Source organism: Nuphar pumila, chromosome 11 (assembly GCF_984573655.1).
Source record: "Nuphar pumila chromosome 11, dmNupPumi1.hap1.1, whole genome shotgun sequence".
NCBI classification, from domain to species: domain Eukaryota; kingdom Viridiplantae; phylum Streptophyta; class Magnoliopsida; order Nymphaeales; family Nymphaeaceae; genus Nuphar; species Nuphar pumila.
In genome coordinates, this window is record NC_143259.1 from 61596750 (window position 1) to 61610228 (window position 13479).

Consider the following 13479-nt stretch of genomic DNA (forward strand, 5'->3'; position numbering starts at 1 on the left):
TATCCTGATCGGGCGGAAAATGAAATACCTCTTTGATTGAGGCTCAGGTTTGTACCCTTATCCTGATCGGGTGGAAAATGAAATACATCTTTGAGTGAGGCTCAGGTTTGTACCCTTATCCTGGTCGGGCGGAAAATGGAATACCTCTTTGATTGAGGCCCAGGTTTGTACCCTTATCCTGATCGGGCGGAAAATGAAATACCTCTTTGAGTGAGGCTCAGGTTTGTACCCTTATCCTGATCGGGCGGAAAATGGAATACCTCTTTGATTGAGGCCCAGGTTTGTACCCTTATCCTGATCGGGTGGAAAATGGAATACCTCTTTGATTGAGGCTCAGGTTTGTACCCTTATCCTGATCGGGGGGAAAATGGAATACCTCTTTGATTGAGGCCCAGGTTTGTACCCTTATCCTGATCGGGCGGAAAATGAAATGCCTCTTTGAATGAGGCTCAGGTTTGTACCCTTATCCTGATCGGGCGGAAAATGAAATACCTCTTTGAGTGAGGCTCAGGTTTGTACCCTTATCCTGATCGGGCGGAAAATGGAATACCTCTTTGATTGAGGCCCAGGTTTGTACCCTTATCCTGATCGGGCAGAAAATGAAATGCCTCTTTGAATGAGGCTCAGGTTTGTACCCTTATCCTGATCGGGCGGAAAATGAAATACCTCTTTGAGTGAGGCTCAGGTTTGTGCCCTTATCCTGATCGGGCGGAAAATGGAATACCTCTTTGATTGAGGCCCAGGTTTGTACCCTTATCCTGATCGGGCGGAAAATGAAATACCTCTTTGAGTGAGGCTCAGGTTTGTACCCTTATCCTGATCGGGCGGAAAATGAAATGCCTCTTTGAATGAGGCTCAGGTTTGTACCCTTAACCTGATTGGGCGGAAAATGGAATGGAATCCTCGAAGGAAGAGACCATGATGGAACCTTTGGATTTTGCACAATAAATCCAATAGGGTTTTTTGCAAAAGGAAGGAAAATGGGGTCCCTAAAGCTTGAAAAGGGATTGGTTTTGGGCGTCTCATTGCTGAGACTAAAATCAGCTTTTGAAATTGCCTTTTGCGGGAAATGATTGGTGGTTCGACCTCGAACCGAAATGGGACTGTCTATGGTGGGACAGTGGGGACACCGGGAAGTGTGCAAATTTGAGAGTTCATGCTCTCAAAGAAGGGAAGGAATCAAGTCCTTAGGAGGGATTTAAAATTGGTGTCAGGATGCATCGAAGACGGACATCAAGCTCTCACTTCATATCAGAATAGCTAGAAAATATTGTCAAAATGTTGGAAATTTTGCTGTTGATTCAAAATATTTGAAAATGTTGCACATTTTTGCAAAGATATTCTTTCTTTTCTACCTGAAGCATTACCTCCAAACAAGGTTCACTTCGTAGAATCGAAATTGGAAACCCAAATTGTTTGCAATTGACCTTCTTCAAGGAAGCTATCAATTTCCTTGATATGAGCAGGAAAGAGAATTTGATATTATGAAAGCAATTGATGAAAGAATACTGATAATAGAATGTCACAAAGTTAAAGAGGATTCTTGATAAATTTGGCAGTTTGATATCCTGGGAGCTTCTCTCTTGACAATCTTTCTGCACTCTTTTGGCTCTCTGGGTTTTTGCTATATTCTCCTTCATTTTGGAGATATTCTTACTTTTTCTCTCTTTCTTTTTCCTCTCTTTCTCTCTTTTGGGAAGGGTACGTCACAAACTCCTTCAACTTGGAGATGTTTCGATCCTTCTTGGATGATGGGTTCGGAGATCGTTAGGCGATAGCTGAAATTAAATATCTTTTAGGGATTGTCGAGAGGTTCATCGCATCTGCCTTCATCTTGACAGTGCTTTGGACTTTCCCTGGAAGGATCCGTCACAAACTCCGTCATCTTGGAGATGTTTTGAATCTTCTTTGGCCCCGGGGGTCTACTCGCCTAATTCGCCTTCATCTTGACGACAGGTGAGAGATCTCTTTTGCGGATACTTAATTGCAGCTTAGGTGATTCTGAGGAGACAAGGCTTGGGTAAATGCTCTCTTTTCTAGCACTCAGGATATTTCAACTGCCTCGTCTTTACAAGAATAGCCTTTAAAGATGCGCCATTGACTGCGATCAATATCGATCATCCATGGCATTGCAAAACATTGAATTTTCTTTGCTGGCCATATCGAGGATTTATCCTTCATCCTTTTGGCTGGCCGATAGAAAGAATTTGAGTTTTGAATCTCTTTTCGCGAAAGCTTCACTCTTTTGGAAGCGATGCTGAAGGTAAATTAAGATAGAGATTAGTGCAATAAAGATTTTGAAATCAACAATTGATTGACAAATTGACAAAATTTTCTTGAAATCCTTGGTGAAAGTGAGTATTTGAAGTCCGGTTCAACACATCCATGACGAAAATTCTCCTCTCTTTTTCCCCAAAAAGAGAGACTCAGGCTTAGCCCTTACCTTAATGGGAAATGGGAAATACTCCTCTCTTCCCTGAAGAGGAGGTGTTTGCAAAACGAACTTTCGAAGAGAAATTGAGCTTTCGTCAAAGCTCCCTAATATTAGGCTTCTCTTATGGAAAGGGGGCCGAAAATAGTGAGGTCTGTAAATTGGGTCATGAGAAGAACGAGTCCATCACACTCTCCCTGCAAAGAGGGTCTTTCATGACGAAAATGGCCTAGTATGAAATTGGGGGGGGTCACAAGAAAAGCGAGTCTCCGTCAAGCCTCTCTCTTTAAAAGGGTTTCTTGTGTGAAATTGGAAATTGTTTTGCAAACGGTTCACAAAGACGCGAGTCCCTTCAAACTCTCCCTAGAAAGAGGCTAAGTGAACGGATTGGATAGCATGCGAAAAGAACGAGTTCCCTCGAACTCTCCCTAAAAAGGGTCTCTCGCAAGAGAAAATGATTGAAATTGGATATTGAGATTGATTGACCCGAAGGTCGAAATTGGAAATTGGAAAATTGGTTGTTGAAAATTGTATGACCCGAAGGTCGAAATTGGATGACCTGATGGTCGGAATTGAGAATTGATTGACCGAAAGGTCAAAATTGTGTGACCTGAAGGTCGAAATTGAGAATTGAGTGACCTAAAGGTCGAAATTGGAAATTGGGTAACCAAAAAGGTCAAAATTTGGAAATTGATTGACCTAAAGGTCGAAAATTTGGAAATAGATTGACCCGAAGGTCGAAAATTGGAAATGGATTGACCCGAGGGTCGAAATTTGGAAATTTAGTGACCCGAAGGTCGAAATTGGAAATTGAGTGACCCGAAGGTCGAAATTGGAAATTGAGTGACCCGAAGGTCGAAATTGGAAATTGAGTGACCCGAAGGTCGAAATTGAGAATTGGATGACCCGAAGGTCGAAATTGGAAATTGAGTGACCCGAAGGTCAAAATTTTGAGAATTGAGTGACCCGAAGGTCGAAATTGCATGATCTGGAGTCAAAATTGAGAATTTGGTAATTGGAATTGAGAATTGGAATTTGAAATTGAAAATTGGGTGACCCTGGGGTCAAAATTGGGAATTGATTGATCCAAAAGATTTGAATTGAGAATTTGGAGGGCAAAATATCAAATTTGAGCAATTGACAGACCCTGATGATCGAAATGACTTGGATCAATAAAGGAGAATGATGAGTTCGAGTCAGAGCTCGAATAAAATATTGAGATCACGAGTCGGAACCCGGATCAACAAAAGAAAATGGAAGGCTCGAATCAGAGCACAAATAAGATAATGAGATCACGAGTCGGAACCCGAATCAACAGAGAAAAAATGAAGAGCTCGAATATGAGCTCGAATGAAGATAAAAAGATCACGAGTCGGAACTCGGATCAATAAAGAAAACGAAGAGCTTGAGTCAAGGCTCGAGTAAGATAATGAGATCACGAGTCGGAACCCGGATCAACAAAGAAAATGAGGAGTTCGAGTCGAGGCTCGAATAAAGTAGAGAGATCACGAGTCGGAACCCGGATCAACAAAGGAAAATGAAGAGTTCGAGTCGAGGCTCGAATAAAGTAGAGAGATCACGAGTCGGAACCCGGATCAACAAAGGAAAATGAAGAGTTCGAGTCGAGGCTCGAATAAAGTAGAGAGATCACGAGTCGGAACCCGGATCAACAAAGGAAAATGAAGAGTTCGAGTCGAGGCTCGAATAAAGTAGAGAGATCACGAGTCGGAACCCGGATCAACAAAGGAAAATGATTTGAATAAAGACACGAGTCGGAACTCGGTTTTCCAAAAAGTTGAAAATGTACCAGCTTGAATACTGGATTTTGAAATAATACCAGTTTGAGTGCTGGATTTTGGTTCAGTATTGGCGATGATCTTTGGATCATTAGGAATTATGATGGGACTGTTTGTTGAAATCCCAATACCGACCGGATTGTGATTAATGCAATTGAATGCAAATGAATATGAGTTGATGCATATGAATGCACATGTGCATGAAATGAGGAATTTGTTTATCCTGCCTGCATATAGAACAAAATTTTAAAATGCCCCAGTGTAACTGGGAAAGAAAGTTGGATCATTATTTGAAAGAAACAGGAAGGATTTACAAGAGGAGAATAAATGTTTCAAGTATAAAACTTTTTCAAGTGTCGAGCATTAATAGGATCTGGCAATTCTACTCCATCGGCATTGATGAGCCGATATGAGTTGCGGGGTAATGCTTCTTTGACAACATAGGGACCTTCCCAATTTGGCGACCATTTGCTGCCGGGACGATGCTTGAGATAAGTTGTGGATCGAAGTACTAAATCATTGACTTTGAATCTTCTTTCGATGATAGATTTCGCATATTGCCTGGCTACTCTCTGGCGATAGGATTGAGCATGCTCTGCTGCTTTTAGCCTTCTCTCGTCGAGTAAGTCTAGTTGCACTAGTCGCTGCTGCTGGTATTGATCAAGAGGTAATTGCAGAAGTGAAGCAAATTTTAAAGCGGGCTTCTGAACATGTAGCGGCAATACTACTTCTGTCCCATAGACCAGCTCTGATGGAGTAGCATTCGTTGGTGTACGAATGGTGGTCCGATAGGCCCACAATGCATCGTGGATCTTCTCATGCCAGTCACGGCCTGTTTCCACAGTTCGCTCCAAAATACGAATTAAAATCTTGTTGGTGGCCTCTGCCTGACCATTCCCTTGAGGATAATATGGAGCGGAGAAATGATGATAGATCTTGAATTTTGAGCAGAATGTCTTCATTCTTTCATTCTTGAAATGACTGCCATTGTCTGACACAATGTCATGTGGGATGCCGAAACGGCAAAGGATGTTCTTGTGAATAAAAGAGACCACATGACGGCCTTCTACTGTGCGAAGAGTGATGGCTTCTACCCACTTGGTGAAATATTCCGTTGCGGCAAGGAAGTATTTGTGGCCATTTGAAGCTGAAGGAGTGATGGGACCTACGACATCGAAGGCCCACATGGAGAATGGCCATGGGGAGACAACAGATTGTAAATAAGTTGCCGGAGCATGAATAGAAGGTGCGTGTATCTGGCATTGCACACACTTCTTCACATAATGATAGCAGTCTTGTTGCATAGTCTTCCAGTAGTAACCTGCTCTGATGATTTGCTTGACAAGGGTTTGGTAACCGACGTGGCCACCACAAATGCCTTCGTGTGCTTCCCGCACGACTTCTTTGGCTTCGTCTTCATCTAAACATCTGGAATACTCTGAACTGAATCCACGACGATAGAGGACATTGGCCAAAATGAAGTATCGAGTAGACATACGCTGGATTGCTCGCTGCTCTTTCTTTGAGAGTTCTGGAGGAAATTCACCAGTTTCTATGAAAGTTTTGATGTTGTAATACCAAGGCTTCTTCCTTTGCTCAGCTTGGTTTACTCGTTCCGATGGAAGGAAAGCAGGTTGGTCAAGTCTGCCAATTTCAAAAGAGCGACAAGATTCTCCATTCTTGAATGCCATAATGGAGCCTAAACTGGCTAGACTATCAGCCACTTGATTAAAATCTCTCTTGACATGAAAGAGCTGGAATTCTTCAAACTTGCTGACGAGAGCTGAAACAATTTTCTGATAGGGAAATAACTTCTGATCTTTGACCTGCCATTCGGCTCGAACTTGATTGACAACAAGTAATGAGTCACCGTAGGCATGTACTCTCTTGACATTGAAGTCTGATAGAATCTTTAGACCTTGAATCATGGCTTCATATTCAGCCATGTTGTGAGTACATTGAAAGTCTAATTTGAGAGAAAATGGAATCATCTCCTTCTCGGGAGTGATTAATAAAATTCCGATGCCTATTCCCGCCATATTCTTAGAACCATCGAAGAATAAATTCCAGACTGGAGATTGCTGGATATTGCAAATTTGCTCATCAGGGAAGTCATCTTCGGCTTTTACTTCTTCGGCCAGGGGGAAATCCGCCAATTGATCTGCAATTGCTTGGCCTTTGATTGATTGCTGCGAGACATATTCTAAGTCATACTGCATCAGTAAGACTTGCCATTTTGCGACTCGTCCGCTGAGGAAAGGTTGTTCTAAGATATACTTGAGGGGATTGAGTTTAGACAAAATTTTGATCTCTGATGCTAACAGGTAGTGTCTTAGCTTCTGCTTGACTGGCTTAGCATCCGGCTTCAAGACGAGTCGGTGTTCAACCAATTTGGGGTCTAAGCCCGGCATGTCTTCATATGTCCACGCGAACACTTCTTCATGCTGCTTGAGAAAATCTGTAAGCCTTTTCTTTTCTTCCGGATTCAGACTGGTTCCGATCTGGAGAATTTTTGGATCTTCCTCTGAACCGATATTGACACTTTCAGTTGGATCTTGTACTAGAGGAGATGGTTCATCTTGCTTCTGAACTGCGGCGAACTCCGGTAATTCCTAAAGAGACTGATCATATTCTGCACAATCATATGACTGTTTGCAATCTTATCATTTCCGGTGCTTGCTTTGATTCTGTGAATTGCTGTCGACTTCTTAAAGACCGTGGGATTGAGAACGAGCTTCTTGATTGTCCGAGAAGTCATTCTGAAATTTTGGAGAAGAAATTTGGTTCAGACAAATCAGCCTATAGTGAGACAAGCAATCATTTGAAGAGAACCATACATAAAATGGCATTGAATTATAAAATGATGAGACAGATAGAAAGGGAGTAGATGGCATTCGGATAGACAAAGAAACTTGGAATTTTATTGATTGAATTGATCAATGACATTGGTAAAATGAGACATTTATTTGGATAAGAATAGAAGGAAAATAACAAATGGTCTTCATTGTGCCCCCTTGACAAAAACAGTCTTCTTTGACGAGCTTCCGCCGGCAAATCCTAGTCCTGCTCTGTGGGGACGATGCTTCTGAATCATTGGCTCGATGCGGCCGTCCTCGTTCTTGCCGAGTCCCTTGAAGGGTTGATAACCATGTTTTAGAAGCAAATCAAATCCCTTTCTTGACTTCATGAATTGCGGAAACAAGGGATGATCCTTAATGGTGCCGTAGTCGATTCGACCTCCAACCTTGAAGAATTGAGGACCTTTCCATCGGGTCATGGCTACTGTGTGCAGAGATGGCTCTGAGGATGCCTGAAGTATTTCTCGATTCTCTCCGAGATTGATCTCTTTACTTTCCCTGATGCTGGGAATATCTGCATTGAATGATGGCCGAGGAATCATGGGCTGCGGGAGCCTTTCTTCTGGGTCTTCTCCCAGTATTGTGGTTATCATTCCACCCTTTGACCACTTCACACATTGATGAAGGGTGGAAGGCACTGCATTAGCATTGTGAATCCACGTCCTACCGAGCAGCAAGTTGTAGGTTGGTGGTACATTAACCACATGGAAAAGGACGGAGTGCACCGAATAATTGATAAACACCTCCAAGAATATCTTGCCCTTGGCCGTTTGACCATGATTGTCAAACCCATAGATAGTGATGGGATCCGGAATATATTCTTCGTCCTTGATCCCTAATGCCTTTGTGGTCATTTCGGGACATATGTTGAGGCTACTGCCTCCATCGACCAGCACATGGGGAACCGTCATTCCTCTGACCCGAACGACGATGTAAAGAGCGTTATTGTGAAAGGAATGAGGCTTTGGAAGGTCCTCATCCGAGAAGGTAATTGGTGCATTGGTCATGGCGGAGTTCACAATCTGTGCCATGTCTTCAGGAGTGGTACTGGGTTTAACCTTGATTTTCCTGAGCAGATCATCCAGTACTTGTCGGTGCTTGCTAGAATTATTGGCCAAGTCAAGGATGGAGACATTGGATAAAGCAGTCAGAGGCTTCTGACTTGACTTCTCTGGCCTTGGTCTAACGATTTGCTTGAAGAAGTCAGGAGTTCCTTTTGATTTGGGAACTGACTTCACCGGTGCTTCTGCAACTTTCATTTTACTGAATGCTGAAATTAAGTCCATCTTCTTAGAATCTGGAGCCACTTGTCGTAGCACCGTCACCTGATGCTGAACTTGGAGATCTTGCGCAGAACATGGCTTGATATGTTCATGCGGTAGAAAGGGTTGTGCAGACACTACTGCTGTGGTGTGTGAAGGGAAGGGGTGATTGAGAATGTTCATTTTCTCTTCTTCTTCTCCTTCCACCAATAAATTCTTTTCAATGAGATCTTGCACGATGTTTTTGAGAACAAAGCAGTTCTCGGTGTTGTGTCCCACTGTCCTGTGGAACTTGCAGAACTGATCTTTCCATTTCCCCATGGGCACAGGGGGATCAGCCAATCTGGGCAATTTGACCATCTCTTTTGATAGCATGTACTCAAGCACATCCTCGAGTGATTGGTCAAGGGGAGTAAATTTTCTGTCGTAGCTCCATCCTTCATGTTTAGCTTTCTTGCGCGGCTTCGGCCTTTGATCCTGCTGAGGAGGCTTGCTGAACTGAGGAGCAGGCTTTGCTTTCTGATCTTTGTGGTTCGAACTGCCTGAGCTGTAACAGTAATTTTTCTTCTGCCCTTTGTGCTGATTTCGGCCTTTGCTGCTGTTGTTGGCAGAATAAGTAAAGTGAGCTTTCTTCTTCTGCTCACCATGGGAGTTGTTCTTGGAAAAGGTGAAGCCTTCATAGACTCCATTTTCCACACTCAGCTCGAGCCATTCGGCTCGTTCAGTCAGCTCAATGAAGGTCCTGGACGGCGCTGTGGAGATTAATCCTCTTAGCGGCTGCAAGAAATTGTTGAGGATTAAGGACAATGCATGTCTTTCCGAGATAGGATCTCTCATCTTATTACAGGCTGATCTCCATCTGTGAATGAAGTCCCGTGCTTTTTCATTCTCGTTCTGTCTCAAATTGCAGAGATGACTTAATGTAGGCAGCGCTTCTGTGTTGAACAAGAAGCGTTCAATGAATAGATTTACAACTTTGTCGAACTCCTTGAGCTCGATGGGGTTGATATGCTCAGCATACCACTTGGCTGCAACTCCTTCCAAGCTGCGGGGGAAGCATAGAAACAATGCTCGGTTATCCTTTCTGAACCTCGAGCATTCTGCTAAGAAGGTGGCGAGATGAGCTTTTGGGTCGCCGGAACCATCGAACTTGATGAATTTACGGGGGAGATTATCTAGATCGTCATCTCCTTCTAAGCCGTCATAAAAGACCTCGCTGGTGAAGACTTTCTTGCCCTTGTCGCGGGCTTGCAGATCCTTGACAACTCGGGCCATTTCCTTAAACTGCACTTGCAAAGGCTCTTCTTTATCTCTGCTTTTTGACCTGCGGCTCTTACTTTGGCCATGCTTCTGAAATGCCGGAGGCACCTCATATTCTTCATCTGTATCTTCAGTGGAATCTGATTCATCTGAAATCTCTTCTGGCTGGATTTGCTTCTTGGGAGCCTTCTTACCCCTGCGACCATGGAACCTTTCTCTGAATGGATTTCTTTCTGAGCTGGTCCCGGGCTGCTCATTCATCATTTTGTTCATCATTTTTCTGAACATGGCATACATTTGAGGGTCTATGCCATCGTCTTCTTGCTGCTGCTCTCGACTCTTCTCAGATCGAGGGGAACCCATCTCTTCTTCTAAGGCTGATGAGTACTGGGATGCCGTGGTTCTTTTGCCTGATCTTGTCTCAACCATCAAATGATATGGATGCTCTCTGCAGGGCAAAAGACCTGATTAGATTTTGAGGAAATTAGATTTTGGAGGAAATATTTGCTGAAAATATGGTAGACAATTTGGAAAAGATGTCCCATTACTAGGGACTGAGTCGTCGTGGGAATCACGACAATTGTGTTGTCATTCCTTCTGCAAAAGAAATAAACAACGAAAATGTGTCTTGTTACCTAGGCGAGGTCGTCAAACCACAATGGAAGGAAATAGAATTTTATTAAAATGAGAAGAATAAGATTTTATTGATCTTGACAAAGAGGTGGAGAACAGACGATTTGCCACCATTCATGATAGTCGGCAGACACTCTAGGACCTGGAAAGATTTTAAGAGAGACAAAGGAATCCCATCCGTAGCGGGCAGAATGATATGCCCCGGACCATTGTGCGGAAGTGAGATCGAACTCTGCCATAGCTCCTGATAACAGTCGGGCTTCGACATATTGCTGCCTCTGAGAGAACTGCCGAACACATCTCTCTGGTTGGTAGTAAGTGCAGAAGAATGGTCCCAGCAACTTGAACCGCTTACCATAAGCGTAGGTATATCTGGGAGGAGATATTTGCCGATCAAAATAGTCCCAAACAACGTCATCCTCTTGAATGTTGTTGATCATAGACCGGTACTGCGCCACTGGAAGGAGTTCTTGACCATTGTATCTGAAAGAGCTTGCTCGAGCTGGAACGTGCTGGAAAAACCAGGACTGAAGTGCGTAGATGCATCCTTCAACTAAAATGGACTCTCCGAGTGAGAATCGAGTCAGACCTCGATAAAGGAAGGCGAGCGCTGCCATGGCTATGGAGAGACGATTGGTTTGCCGACTTCCCCATCTTCTCATAAGCTGGATTATCCTGATGTCCATGTAGTTCTGTCCATCTGGGAAAAGGGACAGTCCTACAGTGCATAGAACCATTGCATTCTGAATCTTTTCTTTAGCTGTTCTTGATAGCGAGCTGACTTCGACGAAGGTCCCGTACTGGCGGTACAACTCAAGTAGGTCAACATATTCATCTCCTTCTAACTGGATCAGGGGCCAAGATCGGTGGCCTGTCATACGGGCTAAGGAGTCTCGGGGGTCCAAACCCTTGACATTGATAAGGAATTGATGCTCTAATGGGTCGCTTGGTCGACCAGCCGGTTCTGGCAACCCCATGATTTCTGAAAATTCATCCATTAAAACAGTCATTTCTCCCCATGGGAACCAGAAGGTACATGTTCGAGGATTCCATCGCTCTGCCATTGCATGGATCAGGTTGCCATTGATGGTCTGCTTTCTGACTGCTGATGCCAGCTCTAATCCGCACGCGCTCAAATGGTCCGGGAACATTCGGGAAAAGCTCTTTAACCAGGAATAATACTACCGGGGAATGAAAGTTCCGGTGCTAAGAGCTCGATGTTCAGGACGACCTTGTCGCACCTCGAAGGAGATGTGACCTTCAGGAAAGATAGGATCGACTTGACTGGATGCCATCGAACTGAAAACAGAGAAAGACTCAGAATGAGACTTAGGAAAATATGAGAAATTTTGAAAAATTTTGCAGGCAGGATAAAAATGCAGCTAGAAATTCGATATCCAGTAGAAGGATAGAATGTAAAATCTCCTGGAGTTTTGGAAGAAATGGGATATTTGAGAAAATCATCCAGGGTTTGAGAAAAACATCTTGTGGAAAATAAGGATATTCGGAAAAGACCTAATGAGTTGAAAAACATTGGGAAATATAAAGAATTGAGAAAATCATACATACAATCACATCCTGCACAAACATTTATGCACATTCAGCACTCCCTAAAAGGCTGACTCTAGATGCATCAATTTGAAAATAGCTGTAGGACCTTAATCCTAACTCTAAGTTCAGATCATCTTTGTCCAATCCAGTTATGCCGATATACTCGAACCGAAATCCGAGGTACGTGGCATAGAATTTCAACTCCGGTTCTAAGGTAAGGTTTTCCAACATCCTTGAGCGCCTACCGATATACTTCGGACTGTGGCCCGCGGTACGTGGTAGGGGGGTGTTAACCCAAATAGTTGGCCCAGTTGTGAGGCTCTGTCCCGAACTATGGTTCTGGAAGAGAGCCCAGCAACGTGAAGACCGGGACAATATAGGTAAGGGAGGTTTTGAAAAATGATCACATGCAAGAAATAGATGGCTCTAAGTCCTAGAGAGATAGACTTTTGAAAATCTTTGAAGAAGCATACATTGTTTGCATTCAGATCCTAAATTGAGGAGAGTTGTATTTAGACCTAAGTCTATGTGAGCATGAAAATTTCTCCTCAATCTGGTCCTACCAAACCATGCCTAGTCTATATGCAGTCAATGTCAGCTAGGTCAGAATCTAGGCTCCTAGGCTCACATGATATTGAAAGTAAAAGAGCTCACATTTTGTGAACATAATTTCGATAATTGAACTAAGTCAAGCATAATTTAAGTCAGACAAGGACAGGTCCCATCACGGTCGCCAAACCTGTTATCGTCGCGAAATTTTTCCCCCGTCTCTCCTTCCTTGCGGAAGAGAAAAAGAGAGAAATGCTTTCGCGCCTCAAACTTTGACCGGATTTTGGAAATTGTTTTGAAATACTCGCCTCCGTTTTTGAAAATTGCGGGAAAATCCATGGGATGGGGCTCGACCTGTCGGTACGAGGTTCGACCGTTCCTGCCGCCTTTAACAGGGGTAATCGAACCAAGGACCAAAACTATGCTTGACTTAGCGAAATTATCAAAGTTATGTTCTATCCTAAATGCACAGAGAATTCAGGCATGTGCTATGAGATTTTGGAAAATGCAGCTTGGGAAAACATGATGTATGCTTGGAAAATATTTGGAGTTGAAAAGATTCTCTCAGGAAAGAGGTCAATTTCTCAGGAAACTCAAATAAAAAGGGGTTTTTGAAAACATGAGAAAGCTTATAAAGATGTGGAAAATTCAGAAATAGTTGAAAATCTTGGGAAAATGGAAGTGATTCTTGAGAGAAGATGAACCTTTTGAAAAGGGAAACACTTCTTAGGAAAACTTGGACTTTGAGAGTTTTCTTGGGAAAATGATAGAAGATTTATAGGAAAACTCATTGGAGAAGGAAATTCAAAACTTGGGGAATCGAAATCCTGGGAATTTTACCTTTTGAAATACTTGGAAATCGATTTTGGATCTTGAAGAAAGATTGGAAAACTCTTTTGAATATCTTAAGAAAATATCATTTTCCTGGGAAAACTGTGGAAAAACTTGTCTTTAGAAAACCGATTTTGAAAAATCCTTAGAATTTCTTGAGAAATCGATTTCTTGAGAATGAAGTTTTCTTGAGAATGAAGTTTTCTTGAGAAAATCTTGAGAAAATCTTGAGAAAATCAATGATTTCATGATGTAAATGTCATGAGTGAATGAATGCACTTTGAAAAGATTTTCTAAGAGATTTGTTG